A 25,028-nucleotide genomic window follows, 5' to 3' on the forward strand; every position below is an offset into this window, starting at 1 on the left:
TTCATACACAGGCTCAGACTGTATATATATGTGTGTGTGTGTGTGGTGTAGATATATTAATAAGCACACATGTTTTACATATAAGCTAGCTGAAAGTGGGGGTGTGTTTTAAAGCTGTTTAATTTGCCAGGATTTCATTACAATGCCCTGAAGGAGGCAGGCACAAGCTTCCCACCCCCAGTGCTGCTGCAGTGAAGGGGTTAAGGTCTATGATGAGGGCTCCCTCAGTGTGTGCAGGCTGGTGTTGGAGCTGGTGTTTCACTGAGGCTGCTGTGTGAACAGCGAGCCATGGCTGGGACCGGGCAGTGTGCCCTCCTCTCCTGGAGGTGATGGGAGCTCCTCTCCCCCAGCCCCGGCGTTTGTGGACGGGAACGGGCGGCCAGCGGTGCTCGCAGTGAGGCATTTCTCCCCCACCTCTCCTCCTTTGCCTGGAAAGAGCCGCTCCCTGGCCCGCAGCAGCTCTGACTCCATTCCTAGAGAGGTACGAGGATGAGGACTCCCCCCAGCCCGCTGCACCCCCTCCAGCCTGCACGGGAGAGAGACACATAAAGGAAGACTGCATTGAGCTACCCCCACCCCCGTCCAATCCCTGCAGTTAACAAAAGGTGAGCAAGCTTTTTTAACCAAATGAATCTGTGGCTTGTTTGCCGAGAAGCTGAATGTGTGGACCAAGGACAGGCTCTGGCTGGAGTTGCTTTGTATCAGGGCTGTGTTATCTTATCAAGCTCCTCGATTCTTTGTGAACAGAAAATTAATCTCATCTCACACAGAAGTGAGGGGTTCCCCTGAATAAATGGACACAGCTGGCACAGAGCTGTCCACCCCTGTGTGTGCCCACACTCCAGCCAGGTCAACCAGTTCCTCAGTCTCACTATCAATCCTTTTAACTTGACTGATTTTGTTTTTCATTTTGGTGATTGTGGGCCATCTCCGTGAAGGGGGGTTCCCTGTCCCAGGGTTGCCAGTAGAACATTGCAGAGCACTCCAACGATTTGGTTTATTCATGGATAATGTACATTTCTATTTGCAGTGTAATGACTGTTATTTTTCACCGATGTGCATCCGTTGGGATGGATAATGTGTTATTTTTAGTGATGTAGTGATGTTAGAGAGGACGTTGGAGGACACCATCTCCTCAACTCCCCACATGTGGCTTGAACCCACCTTGTTCGCTGTAACATTTGGTGTAACTCCAATGTCAAGGATGCCGCCTCCGATTAGTGCAACGCCGAGTTGTCAGTGATGGATAAGGGGCTGCGTTCACGTGAACCTGAGGGTCGAAGGTGACTCCTTCTTCTGTGGAGGAGTCAGCCTGTAATCTGGACTGACGTGCCAGTGCGATACCGAGGGAATGCTTCATTGTCGATGATGCTTTTTGGGGGTGAGACCAGGGCCCGTCTGTGTTTGGGTCGTAGGCTGGAATTTTACCACCCTGCCCGCCACAGGAATCGGAGTGGGCGAGGGGGTGCACAATGGGAAGATCCATTGACGTTGGGTGGGATTTTACAGTTTCGGGATGAGCAAGGCCATAAACACCCCTCTCTCCCCCGCCCCTCTCTCCCCCGCCCCTCTCTCCCCCACCCCCCCCATCAATGGGACCGAGTCATACAGCGTGGAAACAGGCCCTTTGGCCCAACCGGTCCATTCCCACCATACTGCCCTCCCGGCTTTTCCCAATTGCCCATATCCCTCTAACCCTTTCCCACCCATAATAGGGTCCCATGTCATTATACTATAGTCATTATGACACAAGAGGCCATTTGGCTCTTAGTGTGGGACTGAGTGTGTTCAAATCCCCAGAGCAAAACTTGAAATTGTGACTATCGAATTCTAAGCAGAGTTTACTGTCAAACCGAGCCAATATATATTGCAGACAGATCACCAGCCCAGGGCTTAAGGTAGCATTTTGAAAGTGTGTTGGTAATGTTAACCAGCATGTGTGCAAAGAATGGCCTGTCCAACGGGATATAAATACTGGAGGGTGTGTGAAGGGGAGCAAAGGACGTTTTTTGCAACAGTGACTGGACTTCAAATGGTTTAAGAGCATTTTTGGGACGTGATGAAGTTGTGAACAGAGTCGGATAAGGCAAAATACTGCAGATGCTGGAATCTGAGACAATCTGGAAAATCTCAGCAGGTCTGAGACACAGACTGGAAACATTGGCTCTAATCTCACTCCACAGATGCTGTCAGACCTGCTGAGATTTTCCAGCATTTTCTGTTTTTGTACAATTACATTAGGGCGGCACGGTAGCACAGTGGTTAGCACTGCTGCTTCACAGCTCCGGGAAGCTGGGTTCGATTCCCGGCTCGGGTCACTGTCCGTTTGGACATTCTCCTCGTGTCTGTGTGGGTTTCCTCCGGGTGCTCCGGTTTCCTCCCACAGTCCAAAGATGTGCGGGTTAGGTTGAATGGTTGTGCTAAAAATTGTCCCTTAGAGCCCTGAGATGCGTAGGTTAGAGGGATTAGTGGGTGTAATGTGTGGGGGTAGGGCCTGGGTGGAATTGTGGTCGGTGCAGACTCGATGGGCCAAATGGCCTCTTTCTGCACTGCAGAGTTTTTATTACATGTTTTCTTTCTGTCTCCTCATGTTGTTTGCCATATCATTATTCATTCATACCTAGTCTTCTGCTTATTGAGGCAGATCAGTGCTTGTTATATTGTAAGGTTCAGAAATAAATTGTACAAGCTGAAGTCCTTGTTTGTGTTTCGGTGAAGATTTCACTTTGCAATTTGAACTGCTGGATTCTCAAACTCCTTTGTTTCCTTTTGCTGCCGTCTTTCACAGGTTAAAGCTCCACTTTCTCTTTGTTATTTCCCTTGAAAAATGCGGATGAAACGTAACCAAGACAATTGATATGTTTGTGGTCTTTGCCTGTACGTAATGAGCTTTGGCAGCCCTGGTCTCTCTGGACATTGATCCATAGCTCAAAGCTGCCACTAAATTGGCAAACGTACGCAGAAAGGTGCAGGGTGGGATTGAGAGGAGGATCTTGAGAAGAGGCTGAAGCTGGATAGAGTGAAAGAGCTTCATGTAGCACCTCAACTGTCTTGCAGCTGCTTGATACTGAGAGGGGTGTCCTGAGATGGATTCTCTTCCACGTCAGTGACGTCCCTCAGCTCAATTAGTTCAATAAAAAAAGAAACATTTTTATTGACACATTCCATTGACGGAAATTTTCCTGGCAAAAGGCTCTCAAGCAACCTGGGATCTTGGCTTGTGCTGTGCTGTGATATCATGTCCTGCCGAGTGGTTTCTCTCCCATGGCTACAGTATGAATGGAGCTTGTACCTTCAGCTTCAGGTCATTTTCATTAGTTCGTCTTGGCAGTAGCCTGTGATTGCAAACCGGAACTAAAGGTACTGCCTCCTGCCTCAGAATTACTAAAGTATATACAGCATCTACAATGCAGAAGGAGGCCATTGGTTCATTGAGTTTGCACCAACTCTCTAACAGAGTATCTTACCCAAGCCCTATCCCTGTAACCCCACATATTTACCCCGCTAATCCCCCCCCCTAACCTGCACATCTTTGGCGAGTGGGAGGAAACTGGAGCACCCGGAGGAAACTCGCGCAGACACGAGGGGTAAGTGCAGACTCCATGCAGATGGTCACCCGAGGCCTGAATCGATTCCAGGTCCCTGGCACTGTGAGGCAGCAGTGCCAATCACTGTGCCATTGGCTTTATGACCTTCTCCCTGTTTATAGGTGGTGGCTGCGAGCTCTCTGGCCTGACAGTCTTTTAGGTGGTGTTGGGTTGGGGGGAAGGTTTGGGGGCTGGTTGAGGGGTTTGGGGGGGGGGGGAAGAGGTGCCACTTCCCAATTTTACCTTCCATGATTTTGGCTGTCTCAGATCCTTTATTCTGAGGTGAAGGGGATAGCCGGGCATAAGGACTGCATAGCCTTGGGTTCATGTCACACGATCTGTAACCCCCATGACTTGCTTGGGCTTGCAACATCGCACTTACTGTCCTGTCTGGAGACAATACAAATCTCTTTAACCTGTGCTTCATGCTATCTCCACTCACATTGCACCTTTTAAGATTTGATTAGCTGTAAAAACTCACATTCTAATCAGTATTCTGTAAACTGAGTGTGTGCCTTTATATGCTCTGTTTGTGATCAGAACTCTTTTCCCCCCCACTCAGCTGACGAAGGGGCAAAGCCCCGAAAGCTAGTGGCATTCGCTACCAAATAAACCTGTTGGACTTTAACCTGGGGTTGTGAGACTTCTTGCTGTGCGTAGGCTAAAACCATCAGAGGTCCGGAGGAGCGAGGCTGGATATACACAAATGACACTCCAGCTCATGTGCTGTGTCTTTATAGAATCCCTATGATGCAGATGGAGGAGGCCATTTGGCCCATTGAATCCACACCAACCCACCTTTTTATCTTACCCAGACCCTATTCCCGTAACCTCACATATTTACCCTGCTAATCCCCCGAACCTACACATCTTGGGACACTAAGGGGTAATTTAGCTTGGACGATCTGCACATCTTGAGTGTGGGAGGAAACTGGAGCACCCGGGGGAAACCCACGCAGACACGAGGAGAATGTGCAAACTCCACACAGACAGTGACCCAAGGCTGGAATTGAACCTGGGTCCCCGGAGCTGTGAGGCAGCGGTGCTTGCCACCGTGCCGCCCTTTAAATGCTTAGAGAGTTGCCCTATGCTAAGATAAATTCCAAGAAGAATGAAGGCAGTTCGCGGTGGCACAGTGGGTTAGCACTGCTGCTTCACAGCTCCAGGGACCTGGGTTCGATTCCCGGCTCGGGTCACTGTCTGTGTGGAGTTTGCACATTCTCCTCATGTCTGCGTGGGTTTCCTCCGGCTGCTCCGGTTACCTCCCACAGTCCAAAGATGTGCGGGTTGAGTTGTTTTTTTTGTGCTAAAATTGTTCCTTAGTGTCCTAAGATGTGTAGGGACATGGGATAGAGCCTGGGTGGGATTGTGGTTGGTGCAGACTCGATGGGCCGAATGGCCTCTTTCTGCACTGTAGGGTTTCTATGATTGTATGAAAATGTGATGTACCAGCTTCGCAACTGAGAAGAAAAGAGGAATAAATGCTAGCTCCTCCAGTGATGCCCGCCTGCTGAGAATGAATAAAGGCGTACAATACCGCAGCATAATTGTGGAGGTTAGGGGTCTTTCATATGGAATATTAACAGATTCTTTGTAGCCAGTACATCTACTTCAATGGAATGGTTGCATTATAAATGAAAAACGAACCCCCCATTGGTTAAAGCATTGAAATCAAATGAAAATTAGCTGCTTCCCTCCCCCACACCATTGCAATTAAGAGTAATCAGAAGTGACTCTTATTAATACTTGCGCCTCGGAATGAAAAGATTGTGTGTTTATATGCCATTCCTGTGATTTAAGGAGTAATGTAGTGCGGCCCTGAGGGAGTGCAGTACCAAGAAAGTAAGGCCCCTCTCAGGGAATGCTGCATTATCAGAGATATCGTCTTTTGGACAGTGTGATACGTAGATGTCCTTCTATCCTCTTGGGGTCAATGTAGAAAAGCAGGGAAGTTCTTCCCAATGTGCTGGCCATTATTTCGCCCTCAACCAACTTCAGAAAAAAACAGATTTTCTGTATGTGATTACCAGCACAGTGCTTAGCACTGCTGCCTCACAGTGCCTGGGTTCGATTTCAGCTTTGGGTCACTGTCTGTATGGATTTGCACGTTCTCCCCATGTCTGCGTGGGTTTCCTCCAGACGCTCCGGCTTCCTCCCACACTCCAAAGACGTGTGGGTTGGCCACAATCGACGTGTGGGATTACCGGGTGAACTGGCCCCGAGTAAGATGCTCTTTCGGAGAGATGGCGCAGACTTGATGGGCTGAATGGCCTCCTTTTGATGATGGCCCCCTTGTGATGAGCTTGTAATGTAATTGGCCCTCACAAAAGAGAATGAATAATTGTGATATCGTTGATCCCAGAGAATCAGACTATCTGGAGATGCTAAGTCCTGTGTACGTTTTATCTGAATAATTGAAAAATGCCTGGTTCAACTGAGAACAGGTTTAAGTGTTAACACTTGCATAAAGAATTCTGAATAAATAGGGGAAGTGACTGAGTTTCTCCACGTGTGGACCTGAATCTGTTCATCAGAACTTGGCTTGACTGCTGATGGGATGATACTGACTCTTCCTTTGAATTCACAAAGCACTCGCAATAGATAAGAGTGGCTTTTCATTAGGATTGCTATCCTTTCAGATATTAGCGTAACTTAACCTCAGCACGGAACTTGCTGAATTCAGTGGATCGAAAAGGGAGAGAAGGGAGTGAGTGAGGTTGGAAAGATTGTGCCACTGCCCGCTCCTTCTCTCCTCGTGTGGCACATCTTAACCTCCTTCTGCACTGTAGGGATTGTATTGTAGTATACAGTGAAAGTCTTCCTACTTTCTCTCTGCCACTTGGTTACCCAGCAAGGGGGAGGGTCCTGAGGGCGAGGGTGTAGTTTTGTTGGGCCGGGAGGTGGTTAAAAATAGTGGCGAGGTGGGTGTGATAGAATTAGAGGGAGGGTAAGAATAGGTAATGGCCAGGGACAGTGAATGGTCACTATCTGTGTGCATTCATTGGGTAGAGAATGCTACACTTTTGGCTGTTCACCTGTGGGTAAAGTTCTGATCATTTCCACCCAGTTGAATGGACCCAGCTGGTCTATATTTGAGTCCACCATTACTCGTGATGAACAAATGACCTTTTGTTCCTCAGGGTCCTCAGGAACATTTCCTGCTTTTATTTTGGATGAACAGTATTTGCCAAGGTCTCTTTTTCCATTCTAATTCTCTTCGCTTAGAAAGGATAGCAGGACTAGAGGGCACAGCCTCAAGATAAGGTGGGGGGGGCAGTTTAGATCGGAGTTGAAGAGGAACTTCTTCACTCAAAGGGTGGTGAATCTCTGGAAATCTCTGCCCGTTGAAGTGGTGGAGGCTGCCTCGCTAAATATATTTAAGTCACGGGTAGATAGGTTTCTGATAGACAAGGGAATTAAGGGTTATGGGGAGAAAGCGGGAAAGTGGAACGGATCCACTTCAGATCAGCCATGATCTTATTGAATGGCGGGGCAGGCTCGAAGGGCTAGATGGCCGACTCCTGCTCCTATTTCTTATGTTCCTGCGCCTAGTGCTGCACTAAAGCAGATTCTCCTCTGTTTCCATAGCTAGTAATTCCCAGAACAGGTTGCTAGTGTGTTGCCAGGGGCTTATAGCTGGAGAGGCACCACTCCACAGCAAGTGTGGCTGACCAGGAGTTTCCCCCGCTCTTATGAACATAAGAACATAAGAAATAGGAGCAGGAGTAGGCCATCTAGCCCTTCGAGCCTGCCCCGCCGTTCAGTAAGATCATGGCTGATCTGTCGTGGCTCAGTTCCACATTCCCGCCCTCTCCCCATAACCCTTAATCCCCTCTCTTATCAAAAACCCATCAACCCGCGTCTTAAAAATATTTAGCGAGGTAGCCTCCACCACTTCAACGGGCAGAGAATTCCAGAGATTCACCACCCTTTGAGTGAAGAAGTTCCTCCTCAACTCTGTTCTAAACTGCACCCCCCCCCCCTTTATCTTGAGGCTGTGCCCTCTAGTCCTACTGTCCTTTCTGAGCGGGAAGAGTCTCTCCACCTCTATCCTATCCATCCCATTCATCATCTTATACGTCTCAATGAGATCTCCCCTCATTCTTCTAAACTCTAACGAGTACAAGCCTAGTTTATTCAGCCTCTCCTCATGGCTCGGTCAGCACTTGGCGTGTTTGGAAGGGTTTTCCAACTTGACGCTCAACCTTTTTGGCTGCGTTATGAATGCACTTTCCTTGGTCACCACCCTTGGAGTGGGACTTGAACCCCGAGCTTCAGGCTCAGAGGCAGGAACGCTACCCACTGCACCATCAGTTGGCTTGCCCCCAAAGTTCCAGCCATTAATTGGCCAACACATCCATCTTTGTGACGCAGTGCCTCCATACACCGATTGGAAAGACCTATCACACAGTCGGATGATGCTTGATTGTCAGGCAAGCAGCCTTTATTTTCCCATATTTTCAAACTGGTAATAAGAAATATTTAAAGGAAATATCTTGTTTTTTTTGATGCTTTATTCTCAGCGGTGTCAAGGGGTTGGATTTTAATTCCTGGAGACACAGATCCTGGAAAATTGCCAACCCCTACTGAGTTAAGAGAATGTGAATTTAAGTGACTTGAGTGCACAACTTACGCCGATATCTCCAGTGCAATAGGAGGTGCTGTCTTTGGATGAAACATTAGTGCAGGCTATCTTTATTAAGTGGATGTGAAAGATCGCATGGCGCTATTTTAAAGAACAACTGGAGAGGCTAATATCCATTCCTCAGTCAACATCACTGGAATACAGAACATAAGAACATAACATAAGAACATAAGAAATAGGAGCAGGAGTAGGCCATCTAGCCCTTCGAGCCTGCCCCGCCATTCAATAAGATCATGGCTGATCTGTTGTGGCTCAGTTCCACTTTCCCGCCCTCTCCCCATAACCCTTAATCCCCTCTCTTATCAAGAACCCATCAACCCGCTTCTTAAAAATATTTAGCGAGGCAGCCTCCACCACTTCAACGGGCAGAGAATTCCAGAGATTCACCACCCTTTGAGTGAAGAAGTTCCTCCTCAACTCCGTTCTAAACCGCCTCCCCTTTATCTTGAGGCTGTGCCCCCTAGTCCTACTGTCTTTTTTGAGCGGGAAGAGTCTCTCCACCTCTATCCTATCCATCCCATTCATCATCTTATACGTCTCAATGAGATCTCCCCTCATTCTTCTAAACTCTAACGAGTACAAGCCTAGTTTATTCAGCCTCTCCTCATAGCTCAATCCCCTCAACTCCGGTATCAGCCTAGTAAACCTCCTCTGCACTCCCTCCAGGGCCAAAATATCCTTGCGCAGGTGCGGCGCCCAAAACTGCACACAGTACTCCAGCTGCGGCCTCACCAATGCCCTATACAGCTGCAGCAAGACCTCCCTACTTTTATATTCAATCCCCCTCGCTATGAAGGCCAGCATCCCATTTGCCTTCCTGACCACCTGCTGCACCTGCAAGCTGGGTTTTTGCGACTCATGCACAAGGACCCCGAGGTCCCTCTGCACCGTCGCCTGCTGCAGTTTTTCGCCACGTAAGTAATAGTCCTTCCTACCATTCTTCCTACCAAAGTGGACCACCTCACACTTGCCAACATTAAATTCCATTTGCCATTTCCTGGCCTATTCGCCCAGCCTATCTAGATCCTTCTGCAGACTCTCCACACCCTCCGCACAATTTGCCTTTCCCCCAATCTTGGTGTCATCAGCAAATTTCAACACCCTGCACTCGGTTCCCTCCTCCAGATCATCTATATAAATGGTAAATAGCTGAGGCCCCAGCACCGACCCCTGGGGCACCCCACTAGTCACCAACCGCCAATCCGAATAGCACCCATTGACCCCCACTCTCTGCCTCCTATTTGACAACCAATCCTCTATCCACGCTAACACCCTACCCCCAACTCCATGTCCCCTGACCTTCTGCAATAACCTCTTGTGAGGTACCTTGTCAAACGCCTTCTGAAAATCCAGAAAGACCACATCCACCGGCTCTCCTCTATCCACTGCCCTAGACACATCCTCATAGAACTCCAGTAAATTTGTCAGACACGACTTCCCTTTAATGAAACCGTGTTGCGTCCGCCCTATCAAGCAATTCCCTTCAAGATGCCTCGCAATTTCCTCCTTAATGACGGATTCTAACATTTTACCTACCACAGACGTTAAACTAACCGGCCTATAATTCCCCGCCTTTTGCCTGGCACCCTTCTTAAACAACGGCGTAACATTAGCCGTTTTCCAATCTTCCGGCACTTCCCCGGAATCCAGCGACGTCTGGAAAATAACCACCAAGGCATCCACTATCACCTCCGCCATTTCTTTCAGAACCCTCGGATGCATTCCATCCGGTCCTGGAGACTTGTCCACAATCAGCCCCTCCAGTCTGTCGAGCACCACCTCTCTAGTAACAGTAATGTCATTAAGACCCTCCATTCCTACCACCTTTCCATCGCTAACACCCGGCAAATTATTCACGTCCTCCTCCGTGAAGACAGAAACAAAAAAGTTATTCAAGACCTTAGCCATATCCCCATCCCCTACCACTAGGTCCCCTTTCTCATCCTCTAAAGGACCAACGTTCACCCTAGCCAGCCTCTTCCTTTTTATATATTTATAAAAACTCTTGCTATCCTTTTTTATATTAAGTGCTAGCCCAGCCTCATAGCTTCTCCTACCCTCCTTTATCAACTTCTTTGTCAATCTTTGTTGACATTTAAACCTTTCCCAATCCTCTTCTCGCCCACTACTCTTAGCTACTCTAAATTCCTCCGCTTTTAATTTAACACTTTCCTTCACCTCCTTCGTTATCCACGGCTTATTACCTCTCTTCCTACTGTCCTTTTTAACCATCGGAATAAATTTCTGCTGAGCACCAAGAAAGATCTCCTTAAAGATCCTCCACTGCTCCTCAGCAGACCTACCTTCCAACGCACTCCCCCAGTCCACATTCGCCAATTCTTCTCTCATCCTACCATACTCCCCTCTATTCAAACAAAGGACGCGTGTCCGGGAACCCACTTTCTCCTCCTCCATCTGCACCAGAAACTCCACCATACAATGATCACTCTCTCCAAGAGGATCCTTCACCGCAAGGTCCCTAATTCTACCCGCCTCATTACATAGCACCAGATCCAAGATAGCTCGCTCCCTCGTCGGCTCCAACACACACTGTTCAAGGAAATTATCCCGGCAGCATTCCAAGAACTCCTCCTCGAGCCCACCTCGTTCCAACAGAAAACCTGTATCTTTTGGGAGTTTGGTCCGCACATATTTCCCACATTGTGAGTACTTACAATTCAAAATATCTTCCTATCTCTGTAGTTTTGAGGGGATATATTCTCTGGGAAATCACTGTTACCTTTCTGTCAGTCTCTCGTGGATACAAATAGCTCTGTCCAATTTGTTTTAGTATCCCATTGGTTGTTCCCAATATTCTGTAGTTGGTGAGTTAAGATGATGTTGGATCTGCCATTTGGGAATATTCATGAATGAAAGCCACATTATTAGACCGACTGCCAGAGAGGAGAAACATCTTTACACAGTACGCAGTTGTGATCTGGAATGCATTGATTGAGAGTTTATTTATTAGTAGGTTTGCATGAACACTGCAATGAAGTTACTGTGAAAATCCCCTAGTCGCCACAGTCCATTGCCTGTTTGGGTACACTGAGGGAGAATTTAGCTTGGCTAATGCACCTAACCAGCACGCCTTTGGACTGTGGCAGGGAGCACTCGGAGGAAACCCCCGCAGATTCGTGGGAGAACGTGCAGACTACGCACAGTCACCCAAGTCAGGAATCAAACCTGGGTCCTGGCGCTCTGAGGCAGCAATGCTAACCACTGTGCCACCCTAAAGGGCTGGTGGAAACAAGTCCAACAATCAAAAGGGAAGTGGATAAATACTTGAGAGAGGTCAGATTTCATGGCTATGGGCAAAGAGCAGAGGAGTGAATACCTCTTCTGCACTGTGTGATTATACATGTTCAGACCAGCTCCTAGATGTCACTGCTCGCCGACTAGCCATCCACTGGGAGTTGGATCAGACAGATAATAGTCTCCTGGTCTCACACGCACAAGCCCAAAGCTTTGTCAATATCTTGTCCTGACTGTGCTGGAGTGTGGTGGCAGCCACAAGGAAAGGGCAAAGGTGTGGTTGGAAAGTAGGTGTGAAGTGGGGTCCAAATTGGATTGGAGGCACATTTAAATTGAGCAATGCGTGTACAGTAAGTAATGGGGAGGATAGGTTTAGAGATAAACAGATCAAGGAGGCAGTAGACTAGAAATGGGATGAGGTGGGTGTGGATGGGCAGGTAAGACGAAGGATGAGAGGTGACCCGATAGAGGTTTATAAGATGTTGAGAGGAATGGATAGGGTGGATTCACGGAGGCTATTTCCCAGGGCTGAAATGGTCGCTGCGAGAGGACACAGGTTTAAGGTGCTGGGGAGCAGGTACAGAGGAGATGTCAGGGGTAAGTTTTTCACTCGGAGAGTGGTGGGTGAGTGGAATCGGCTGCCGTCAGTGGTGGTAGAGGCAAACTCGCTGGGGTCTTTGAAGAGACTTTGGATGAGTACATGGGATTTAATGGGATTGAGGGTTATAGATAGGCCTGGTAGGGAGGGATATGATAGGCGCAACTTGTGGGCTGAAGGGCCTGTTTGTGCTGTAGTGTTCTATGTTCTAAATGGCACTAGAGATAGTTTGCTGTTCGGGATCAGTCAGGGACTGGCCTTAAGCGTGGTTGCAGTTGGCAAAGATGGAACGTGTAGAGAAAGTGTTCTGGTACATGCAGATTCAGCTGCTACAACCTTAGAAAGTTCACCCTCGGTGTACGTTACATACAGCGCGTCTTGAGCTACTCACATCTCTGCAAACTGATTAACTTAGTTCCACTTGCATGTTTTGTGCAATTTGTGGTGTACAGAGAAGAACTTCCAGTTGTGCTTTTGAGGCACGGAGAGTAATGGGGCGGAACGCCGAGTGGTAGAACATTCCTTCATTAACGCAGTGCTGGGGAGAAGCAAATGAGCTCCGAGCTGCCTGTAGTTGTTGTTTTCCTACCGATTTGCCGCTGTGATACTCCGAGGATTAGATGGAAAAGCCTTCAGGCCACGGGTTGTCACGGGCACAACACAATGTGAACTGTGTGAAATCAGAGGCTGACGTGCCTCCACTGTTAAGTCTGAAGGTTTGGTTGTTCCTCATTTAAACCTTCATTGTACTGTGAGGGGAGCGGGCACCATGGCCATTTGCAAATCGCTAATGCCAAGCCAATTTTCACCTGCTTTGCCTCCTGACCTATTTATTGGGTGCAGATTGAAGAGAAAGTGGTTACCACGAGTCTGTGTGTTCTTTCGGCTTTACGTTGAATGTGTGTGGCGTTCCTGAGGGGACGGAGAAGACTGATACACGTGTTAACATTTGAATGACTCCCGTATGTCCCTCCCAGTCTCCTCACCCGAACATTGTCAGACACAATGTCAGTTTCCTAGGCTTTAAGCTCTGGAATTCCCTCGCTAAACCTTCCTGCCTCGCTACCTCTTTCCTCACTTTAAGACCCTCCCTATAATCCACTTCTTTAACCACACTTTTGGTCACCTGCCCCAATATCTCCTCCAATTAAAAACCCAGAAAGATTTGATATGTTTTTGTCACAGGTACTGTGGCGGCACAGTGGGTTAGCACTGCTGCCTCACAGCGCCAGGGACCCGGGTTCGATTCCGGCCTCGGGTCACTGTCTGTGCGGAGTTTGCATGTTCTCCCCGTGTCTGCGTGGGTTTCCCCCGGATGCTCCAGTTTCCTTCCACAGTCCAAAGATGTGTGGGTTAGATTGATTGGCCATGCTAAAGTGTTAGGGGGATTAGCAGGGTACGTATGTGGAGCTGTGGAATAGGGCCTGGGCGGGATTGTGGTCGGTACAGACTCGATGGGTCAAATGGCCGCCTTCTGCACTGTAGGGATTGTATTGTAGTATACAGTGAAAGGTATTGTTTCTTGTGCGCTACACTGTACATAGAGAAGAGAAGGAAAGGAGAGGGTGCAGGATGTAGTGTTACAGTCATAACTAGGATGTAGAGAAAGATCAACTTAATGTGAGCTGTTATTGAGTCAATTGGTATGCAATCTCAGACTTATGTATTTTTTTCCCCAAAGGAAGATGGTGAAAAAGAGTATGTCTGGGATACGTGGCCTCCTTAATTATGCTGGCTGTTTTTCTGAGGCAGCGGGAAGTATAGACAGAGTCAGTGGATGGGAGGCTGGTTTGATTGATGGATTGGGCTGCATTCTTGGCCCTTTGTAGTTTTTTGCAGTCTGGGATAGAGCAGGACAGTTTGTTGGTGATCTAGATACCTAGAAACGTGAAGCTGTCGACCATTTCCACTTCATCCCCATTGGTATAGACAGGAGCATATCCTCCGCCATGCCTCCTGAAGTCATGACTCTGTCCTTCATTGTACTGACATTGAGGGACAGATTGTTGTAGTCACTCCACTTCCCTTTCCTGTAATCCGTCGCAACAAAGACTCAGCAGATCAACAGGAAACCGAGCTAAAACATTTCTTGTCCGATATGACACTTCTTCACAAAATCCGGTACTGCCTCTTAGGGGGAGTTTTCACCATTGCGACAGGGTTGTCTAAATGCAAATGCTTATGATGAGGTGTGACTGACATTAATGTGCCTCTCCTGGACCTCCAGTGACCAGAGAACTGATTTCCACGGAGCTAAGTCATTCTAAAACCAACAGCAGTTCCTTCATTGTAACAGAGATTTCACTTCAGGTACACCAGCTGTGGTGAAAAGCTGGCTAGGCTGTGGTTATTTTCCTTAGAGCAGAGAAGGCTTGAAGGGGATATGATGGAGGGACATAGAAAGAATGGAAAATAACTTCTCCCCATCGTAGGGGTATCTGTATTTTATGTTGGGTTTTCAGGGTCGGACAGAGAGAGAACATGTCCTCTTTTATCTTCTTACTCTGCCACTTTTCGTTTGGCTCACCTCCGACCCTTGTTGTCTCTTGTATTTATGGCTCATTGCCTCCTTGACCCCTGGAGCTTTTCCATTTAGTTAGTCTTTTTTGTGAGGAGTGGTGGAAAGGCGGGGGTATTTGTGTAGTGGGGGAATGAAGGAAAAGGGGGTGTTCTTTTGTACTGGGGGGGTGGGGAAAGAGAAACTTGAGGCGATAAAGAGGGGGGGGGGGGGGGGCTTGTGTACTGCAAAATATTCTGTAAATGCCAAGAGTTAACAGGTGTGGACTGCCCCTTTAAGAGTGCAGGTCAGGTGACCCCTGGACAATCTAGAACCATCGAACCCTACAGTGCAGAAAGAGGCCCTTCGGCCCATCGAGTCTGCACCGAACACAATCCCACCCAGGCCCTACCCCTATGTTATACCCACTAATCCCTCCAACCTACTCATCCCTGGACACTAAGGGGCAATTTCTTAGCACGGCCAATCAACCTAACCCGCACATCTTTGGCTAGTGGGAGGAAACCGGAGCACCCGGAGGAAACCCATGCAGACACGAGGAGAATGTGCAAACTCCACACAGACGGTGACCCCGAGCCGGGAATCGAACCCGGGACCCTGGAGCTGTGAAGCAGCACTGTGTTGGGCACTCACAGATCTAACTATGAACGAGTGCACAACTTTAATAAAGAGCTCCCAGTGTTCAAGTTATCAAGCCTACCTCGTGATTCTTTCTGCGTCATTCGTCCAAAGGGATGTACAGAATATCCATAACCTCATTTGCATTTAGATAGCCCTTTTGAAGAGATGAAAGGTCCCCAAGAGGCAGGATCAGATTTTCTGAAGAAGCGCCATTTCGACTCGAAACATTTTAACTCTGTTTCGCTCGTGACCGATGTTGCCAGACCTTATGAGTCTTTCTAGCGCCTTCTGCCTTCGTGGGAGGAGGTATTGGAACAGGTGACCACAGAGGGGACTTAGGGGGCTGGAGATTCGGAGGGAATTTGAGGGAAAATGTTTTCACTCAGAGGGACTCTGGCACTCGCTGTTTGAAAGGAGGCCTCACAACATTTAAAGTAGCGTTTGGAAGTATTTAGGTCTAACTGGATGCTCAGTGAGGCACTAAGAAATCTCACAACACCAGGTTAAAGTCCAACCAATGTATTTGATAGTAAACTCACAAGCTTTCGGGGTTTGGCCCTTCGTCAGGTGAATGGAGAGTTCGCCTGATGAAGGAACAGCGTTTCCGAAAGCTTGTGAGTTTACTATCAAATAAATTGGTTGGACTTTAACCTGGTGTTGTGAGATTTCTTACTGTGTAAGAAGCCTCAAGATAAGGGGGGGGTCAGTTTAGATCAGAGTTGAGGAGGAACTTCTTCACTCAAAGGGTGGTGAATCTCTGGAATTCTCTGCCCGTTGAAGTGGTGGAGGCTACCTCGCTGAATATATTTAAGACACGGGTATAGGTTTCTGATAGACAGGGGAATTAAGGGGAGAAAGCGGGAAAGTGGAACTGATCCACTTCAGATCAGCCATGATCTTATTGAATGGCGAGACGGGCTAGATGGCCTACTCCCGCTCCTATTTCTTATGTGTTTACCCCCCCCGTCCAAGGCTGGCATCTCCACATCGTGCTCAATGAGGCCCCAGTTTAACGTCTGATCTGAAAAATGGTGTTGCCAATTAGTCCAGTATATTTCTGAACAATCAGCCCAGATTTTGTACTCATTCCTCTGGAAACATGGAATGTCTACGGTGCACAAGTAGGCCGTTTGGCCCATCAAGTCTGCACCAACCCTCCGAAAGAGCAGGCCCTCCCTTCCACCCTACCCCCACAACCCAATGTATTTATCATCACCAATTCACCTAACCCGCACATGTATGGGAGGAAGCCAGAGCACCCGGAGGAAATACACGCAGTCATACAGAGAACATACAAACTCCACGCAATGCGAGAATCGAACCTGGGTTTCTGGCACTGAGAGGCAGCAGAGCCAAAGACCCTTATTTTGTGCTGTAAAATTAATGACTTAGACATCATTAGCTTCAGTGGGACCCCCTTGTGCTCATAAAAGATGCTTCTTTCAGTTCTTTACGGAAGAGTTCCCTGCCCTTCCTTGAAAATGTCCTGGGATTCTTTGTGCCCACCCGATTGGAACCCTCCGTTTAACCTTCGCTGTGTAGCTTAACATCTTTCTGAAGGCACAGCTCCCTCACTATTTGTACTGAAGTACCAGTTTATTTAACAGGTTCAAGAGGGATTGTACTGATGGCGCTCTGACGTGGCAAGTGAGAATGTTGCCCCTGGCTCAGACTGACACTTGAGTTGCTATTAGATGTATTGTCTCTGTAGATTATAATGGGGTGTGTTGATGTTGATGCAATTTGCCGCTCTAACCGTGAGGTAGCTTACAGAGGTAGCGCTATTATAACTAAACAAAATTGTAGGGTCATCGATATAAAAGCTGTAATCCAACACCATTTAGAGGGATTAAGTACACAAGATAATTGGACCTGAACATGGTGCTATTTGCCCATTGTACACATTTGTTCCTAGTTGACTCGTGCACCCTGTAACCCAATACACTTTAGAACTGATTGAATATGCAAGAGAATCGCACCTTGTAAGGTGCGAGCCACCTTAACATCTGTTCCTGCGCGAAAAAAAATCCTGGAGCGCTTGAAACTGGGAAGCAGCAATTTGCAACTGAGTCTACAGAATTGGAAAGTGGTTAAAAGATTGCCTGAATTGAAACGTAACCGTTTAAGTGTTGGGGTCTGTGTTTCCCCTTCTCTCTCGCCTACCAGCGTTGAGTCATATCAAATAGATCTCTTACTGATGTGGAGTATTTTTTGTTGGTAGAAGGGAAAATGTTTTGACATTTGTTGTTTTGGACTTGGGAGCGTTTCCCTCAGGTAATTTTATTATCTCTTTATGTAGCCACTGGAAGGAACAAAGAACAGTACAGCACAGGAAACAGGCCCTTCGGCCCTCCAAGCCTGCGTCGCTCGTTGGTCCAACTAGACCATTCGTTTATATCCCTCCATTCCCAGTCTGCTCATGTGGCTATCCAGATAAGTCTTAAACAACCCCAGCATCTCTGCCTCCACTACCCTGCTTGGCAGTGCATTCCAGGTCCCCACCACCCTCTGTGTAAAAAAAAAAAAATCCCTCTGATATCTGAGTTAAACCTCGCCCCCCCTCACCTTGAACCTGTGACCCCTTGTGTTTGTGACGTCCAACCTGGGAAAAAGCTTCCCACTGTTCACCCTATCTATACCCTTCATAATTTTGTACACCTCCATTAGGTCTCCCCTCATCCTCCGTCTTTCCAGAGAGAACAACCCCAGTTTACCCAATCTCAGAAGGGTAGGGGATTGTAGTTTAGTCGGGCAGCGTGGTCCGTGTAGGCTTGGAGGGCCAAAGGGCCTGTTCCTGCGCTGTAATTTTCTTTGTTCTTTGTAATATCCAATCCAAAAGTGGAAACTGGGAAAACTGACTCAACCAAATCCAGACCTTTCCGAGATTCAGTGAACAGGTAGCTGTTGGTGATCGTGAACCCTGGGCTTACAGAGTAGGTTAGGGTATGAGGATATGCTGTTGGTGATGAAGAACAATGTACAACAGAGCGACGTGGACATTTGCTATAACAGGGTTAGTCCTCTGGTCAACGTGAAACTGTTCCCTTCACAAGCTTCCGGGTTTGACTAGACGCTGCTGAGTTGTGCGATTGGCTAGGGGGGACACCTCAAGGAAAAAGAGAAAGGAAAAAATAAATTTCAAGTGTTGAAACAGTGGAATAAAAAGCGGAAATGGCTGGAAAGACACAGTCGGCCCATGAATTCCGCAAAGATTCCAGTTGCTTTTACCTCATGTTAGACTTGCATTTGAAGCTCTATTAAGGCACATGTAAAACAGCCAAAGCTTTGCTAAGGTTGGCTGCCAGATATTCTTTTGGACCGTCGCAACCTTTGTTTTCTGGAACTTTGGCCCTGCTACCTCCATCTCTCCTTTAAAAAGCTCAGAGGATTCTTTCTCTTTAACTATTGTCCCATCCCAGATTTCTTCAGTTTACCTTGTCCAGGTAATCATTTAGCCCAATGTTGTGTTCAGGGATCATCTCAGTTGACCCAAAATTTGGGGGTGGGGGGTGATAATCCTCAGCAGCGTGACTTGGAGCTGTGGCCATTGCCGGGATTGTACCTGGAAGATGAGGGCACCATGGAAACACGTCAGTCAGCCGGATCTCGGAGACGGGAATGAGGAAAAGGAGAAGCAGAGAGAGGGTGATTGATGAGGGCTATAAGTATCATTACCATTGAGGGGCCCCTCCCCAAAGTTAAAGAATGCCTGAATAGGTGACCTGCCAACCATGAGGCTGATGCTGGGACGCCTGGCAAAGTCCTTAGGTGCCAGGTGATAAAGCCATAACCCCTCCCCCCTCCCATCCCCAACCTGGCACTGGGAAAGTTCCAGTGGCGATGGGAAGAAGCCTTTAATTAGCAAATTAAGTGGCTTAATTAACCTCTAGGTTGGATGCCATGCACCACCACATGCCCTGCTGCTGGCAAGATGGCAGTGCAGCAGGAGGATGATGGGTACACCACTTCCAGCATCTCTCTCGCTCACCCTGTCTCGCTCACCCCCCCCCCGCCCGGCGATACCACTAGGTGGTGACCTAGTGGTATTATCACCAGACTATTAATCCAGAAACTCAGCTAATGTTCTGGGGACCCGGGTTCGAATCCCACCATGGCAGCTGGTAGAATTTGAATTCAATAAGAAATATCTGGAATTAAGAATCTACCGATGACCATGAAACCGTTGTCGATTGTTGGAAAAACCCCATCTGGTTCACTGATATCCTTTAGAGAAGAGCATCTTGTTGTCCAACGAGGGGCATACACGCAGTGGGTCGTACGAGGGATGTTCGAGAGTAGCCTAGTGCTTCATGTCATTAGTGTACGCTTAAACTGGACCAGATGCTGGGCAACGCGACAGCTCAGTGACTATCACTGTTTGCTGTGCAGACACATGGATTTGGGCCAGTGTCTGTGGGAGTTTGCGCATTCTCCCCGTGCTTGCGTGGGTTTTCTCCGGGTGCTCCGGTTTCCTCCCACACCCCAAAGATGTGCTCTTAGGCTGATTGGTGTAACAAATTGTCCCTAAATTAGTCTTCCCTCAATGTGGAATGCCATAAGCATAGACAAGGGTCATGGATGGAGAGGGGACTCATCGTGTTAAAATGGCGGTGTGGGCTCGTTGGGCCGAAGGGCCTGTTTCCTGTGCTGTGTTGTTCTTTGTTCTTTGATCTGCTGTCCTCTGGCCTGGCCTACATGTGACTCCAGACCCACAGCAATGTGGTTGACCCTCAACTGCCCTTGGGTAACTAGGGATGGGCAATAAATGCTGGCCAGCTGGCAATGCCCATGTCCCACAGATGAATTCAAAAAAAACCTAGCCATGATCTGTGATCCCATTCCCAGAGGGCTAATAAAATCCAGCCATTTCTTGGCACTTCAGCTCGCTCTCCTGTAACATGTAGAATGTTCCAGAAAACTAACTTTTTAAAGAACAAAGAACAGTACAGCACAGGAACAGGCCCTTCAGCCCTCCAAGCCTGCGCTGTTCATGTGCCCAACTAGACCATTCGTTTGTATCTGAAAGAAATAAAGGACTCGAATTTATACACGGTCTTTCATAGTCTCAGAATGTCTCAAAATACCAGTGAGGTACTTCTGAACTATACTGACTATTACACTGCACAGCAAGATTCCACAAACAGCAGGGAGATGAAACTACCAAACAATCTGTTTCAGTGATTATTATTTGCAGGATATTTATTGGTTTGGACAGTAGGGAAAACTCTCCTGTTCTCTGAAATATTATCCATGTCAGAGGATAAATTCCTACATCTTTTCTGAGCAATAACACCTTTGACACAGCAGCACACCCTCAGAACCGCACTGGACTATCAGCCTAGATTGCATCCCTTGACTCTGACCCAGCACCATCTTATTCAGGAATGAGAGTGCAGAACTGACCTACAGCCAACAACTCCAGGGAGATGCATCTGAAACATTCACCCACCGTTTGTAAGAACATAAGAAATAGGAGCAGGAGTCGGCCAGCTAGCCCTTCGAGCCTGCCCCACCATTCAATAAGATCATGGCTGATCTGAAGTGGATCAGCTCCACTTTCCCACTTTCTCCCCATAACCCTTAATTCCCCTTGTCCATCAGAAACCTATCTACCCGCGTCTTAAGTATATTCAACGAGGTAGCCTCCACCACTTCAACGGGCAGAGAATTCCAGAGACTCACCACCCTTTGAGTGAAGAAGTTTCTCCTCAACTCTGATCTAAACTGCCCCACCCCCTTATTTTGAGGCTGTGCCCTCTAGTCCTGCTATCCTTTCTAAGCGGGAAGAATCTCTCTACCTCTACCCTATCTAGCCCCTTCATTATCTTGTAAGTCTCTATAAGATCCCCCCTCATCCTTCTAAACTCCAACGAGTACAGACCCAGTCTATTCAATCTCTCAAAAAGGGCTGGAAAATCTCTCCCACAATGTCATATTTGACCCCGAAATGAACTTCTGATGAGATGTTTTGTGCCGTCACTTAGATCTTTTATTTCCACCTTCAAAGGCCTGCCCAGTGGCACAGTGGTTAGCACTGCTGCCTCGCAGCCCCAGAGACCCAGGCTTGAGTTTGACCTTGGCTGACTGTGTGGAGTTTTCACGTTCTGCCTGGGTTTCCTTGGCACAGTCCACAGGTTTGGTGGATTGGCCATGGTAACTGCACAGCATTATGGGATAGGATGGGATATAGATAAGATGCCCTATCAGGGAGTCGATGTAGGCTTAATGGCCTCCTCTTGCACTGTAGGGATTCTTTGGTTCCATCAGCTAACTCTGCTCCGTATTACCTTACCTGCTGCTGAACCTCTCATTCGTGCCTTCGTTACGTCTAGAATTCCAATGTTCCCCTGGCCAGCTCCCACCTTCCAACTTCTATGAATTTAAAGTTAGGTGAAAACTTTATTCCCCATTCTGATTCGCACCAATTCCTGTTCACCCATCACTGCTATGCTTGTTGAACTACACTAACTCCTAGCTAAGCAATGCCTTGATCTCAGAGTTCTACTTCAAACAAGTACGTGACTTCACTCCCTCCCCAGTCTCTGCGATATCCTCTCGCCCGCAACCAACCCTCCAAAATATCCACGTTCCTCCGATTCGAGCCCCCAGTACATGCCCCGACCTGAATTACTCCACTAATATATGGGCGGCACGGTAGCGCGGTGGTTAGCGCTGCTGCTTCACAGCTCCAGGGACCTGGGTTCGATTCCCGGCTCGGGTCACTGTCTGTGCGGAGTTTGCACATTCTCCCCGTGTCTGCATGGGTTGCCTTCGGGTGCTCCAGTTTCCTCCCACAGTCCAAAGATGCGTGGGTTAGGTTAATTGGTCATGCTTAAGTTGCCCCTTAGATGTATGGATTAGCGGGTAAATATGTAGGGATATGGGGATAGGGATTGTTGTCGGTGCAGACTCGATGGGCCGAATTGCCTCTTTCTGTACTGTAAGGTTTCTATGATGTAAATGCTGGTAATACTCAGCAGATCCTGCAGTATCTGCGGAGCTTGGGATTTTCTCTACAGATGCTGCCTGACCAGTTGAGTTTTTCCAGCATTTTTGTTGTTTTTATTTCAGAGTTTTCCCTGTGGCTGTGTGGGTTTCCTCCGGGTGTTCCCGTTTCCTCCCACAGTTCAAAGATGTGTGGGCTGGGCAGATTGGCGATGGTAAATCGACCTTTAGTGTCATGGGAATTAGCAGCGTAAATAGGTGGGGTTATGGGGATAGGGCCCGGTGGGACTATTGTCGATGCAGGCTCGATGGGCCGAATGGCCTTCTGCACTGTTGGGATTCGATAATTTCCAGTTTCTGCAATATTTTGGTTTGATCAGTCCACCATTGGGTGCTGAAGGCCCACTTTGAAATACTTTGATTTGATGTATTATTGTCACATGTATTAGTATACAGTGAAAAGTATTGTTTCTGTGCGTTATACAAAGCATACCGTACAGAGAGAATGAAAGGAGAGAGTGCAGAATGTAGTGTTATAGTCACAGCTAGGGTGTAGGACTAGAGGGCACAGCCTCAAGATAAAGGGGGGGGGGCAGTTTAGAACGGAGTTGAGGAGGAACTTCTTCACTCAAAGGGTGGTGAATCTCTGGAATTCTCTGCCCGTTGAAGTGGTGGAGGCTGCCTCGCTAAATATTTTTAAGACGCGGGTTGATAGGTTTTTGATAGGCAAGGGGATTAAGGGGTATGGGGAGAGGGTGGGAATGTGGAACTGAGACAGGACAAATCAGCCATGATCTTACTGAATGGCGGGGCAGGCTCGAAGGGCTAGATGGCCTACTCCTGCTCCTACTTCTTATGTTCTTATGTAGACCGGTAGCTCCATTCGAAAGTCAGACAGCAGCAGGGAAGAAGCTGTTCTTGACTCGGTTGGTACATGACCTCAGACTTTTGTATCTTTTTCCCGACGGAAGAAGGTGGAAGAGAGAATGTCCGGGGTGCGTGGGGTCCTTAATTATGCTGGCTGCTTTTGCGAGGCAGCAGGAAGTGTAGACAGTGTCAGTGGGTAGGGAGGCTGGTTTGTGTGATGGACTGGGCTTCGTTCATGACCCTTTGTAGTTTCTTGCGGTCTTGGGCAGAGCAGGAGCCCATACCAAGCTGTGATGCATCAAAAAGAATGCTTTCTGTGGTACATCTGTAAAAGTTAGTGAGAGAATAGCGAACGTGCCAAATTGTCTTAGGCTTCTGAGAAAGTAGAGGCTTTGGTGGGTTCTCTTAACAATAGTGTTGGCATGGAAATTCTCTTCCTGTTTGGTCCTGGTATGGTGGGAAGGTCTTATGAGGAAAGGCTGAGGGACTTGAGGCTATTTTCGTTAGAGAGAAGAAGGCTATGAGGTGACCTGATTGAGACATACAAGATGATCAGAGGATCGGATAGGGTGAACAGTGAGAGCCTTTTTCCTCGGATGATGATGGTTAACACAAGGGGGCATAGCTTTAAATTGAGGGGTGATAACTATAGGATGGATGTCAGAGGTAGGTTCTTTACTCAGAGGGTAGTAAGGGTGTGGAATGCCCTGCCTGCAACAGTTGGGGACTCGCCAACTTTAAGGGCATTCAAATGGTCAGTGGATAGGCATATGGATAACATTGGAATAGTTTAGGTTAGAGGGTCATTAGATTGGTTGCACTGGTCGGCGCAACATCGAGGGCCAAAGGGCTTGTAGTGTGCTATGTTCTATGTTCCTCTCTGGCTCTCTACCTCGCTTTGCTGTTTGACAACACATGTTCAAATTTACCTCTTTGACCAGATCTTTGTTCAGATGCCCTAATGTCTCCTTCTGTGGCTCATTGTTCGATTAATCTTCTTTGGATTAATATTTTGGGGAGATTTGCTAAGTTAAAGACATTGTATAAATTATAAGGTGTTGTTGGACGTTGGATCAGAGAGTCCCAGGTTTCATTCTATTGTGAATTGACAGATCAGTCAATTACTGAGTGCACTAAACTTGCTCTCAGTGCCTGTGAGCAGGAGTCTCCCGCTTTCTGACAACTGTCCATTGTCAATGTGACTCGATATTCGAGGATCACGTCTTTGAATTTGCATGTGTTGCCTCTCATGGAGGAATAGCCAGCCACCGACTGTCTCAGTGGACTAATGAAGAATAGCCACTGAGGTAAAGTCTTAGAAGAGGTGAGAGTGAGGGTGGGGTGGACGGGGTTGAGGTGAGCTGTGGGGGGGGGGCGTGGTGTGATGCGAGAGGTGTACTTGGGTACCACTGACCGAAACAATCAAAGCAGGCAAGAGAGGGAAGGGGAGAAAGTTGAAAAAAGTGGAGGAGAGATTGGGTAAACTGGGGTTGTTCTCCCTGGAAAGATGGAGAATGAGGGGAGACCTAATAGAAGTGTACAAAATTATGAAGGGTATGGATAGGGTGAACAGTGGGAAGCTTTTTCCCAGGTCGGAGGTGACGATCAGGAGGGGTCACAGGCTCAAGGTGAGGGGGGGTGAGGTGTAACTCAGATATCAGAGGGATGTTTTTAACACAGAGGGTGGTGGGGGGCTGAAATGCGCTGCCAAGCAGGGTGGTGGAGGCGGACAGGCTGGGATTGTTTAAGACTTACCTGGATAGCGACATGAACAGACTGGGAATGGAGGGATACAAACGAATGGTCTAGTTGGACCAATGAGCGGGGCAGGCTTGGAGGGCCGAAGGGCCTGTTTCCTGTGCTGTACTGTTCTTTGTTCTTTGTTGTTTTGTTAAGAAACCGGATGCAACAAATATAGAGTCAGGTGGGGTGTTTACTTGAGCCTCTTCCTGGGACCCTCGTTCTCACTTGCTGCAGGTTCAAGTCCTCAGC

At 47.9% G+C, this 25,028-nt stretch overlaps 1 protein-coding gene across 1 annotated transcript in view; it reads left to right on the plus strand.

The window, feature by feature from the left end:
- Nucleotides 1-249: 249 nt before the first annotated feature.
- The window catches only part of plppr3a (phospholipid phosphatase related 3a), a 102,009-nt gene continuing 77,230 nt past the window's right edge, over nt 250-25,028 (plus strand). Inside the window, exon 1 of the mRNA XM_080212885.1 lies at nt 250-605. The gene's annotated coding sequence lies outside the window, so the exon portion shown is untranslated. The remainder of the gene's footprint in view (nt 606-25,028) is intronic.

The sequence above is a fragment of the Carcharhinus amblyrhynchos genome, chromosome 26 (genome assembly GCF_965287045.1).
Source record: "Carcharhinus amblyrhynchos chromosome 26, sCarAmb.v2.hapA, whole genome shotgun sequence".
In the NCBI taxonomy this organism is placed as follows: Eukaryota; Metazoa; Chordata; class Chondrichthyes; order Carcharhiniformes; family Carcharhinidae; genus Carcharhinus; species Carcharhinus amblyrhynchos.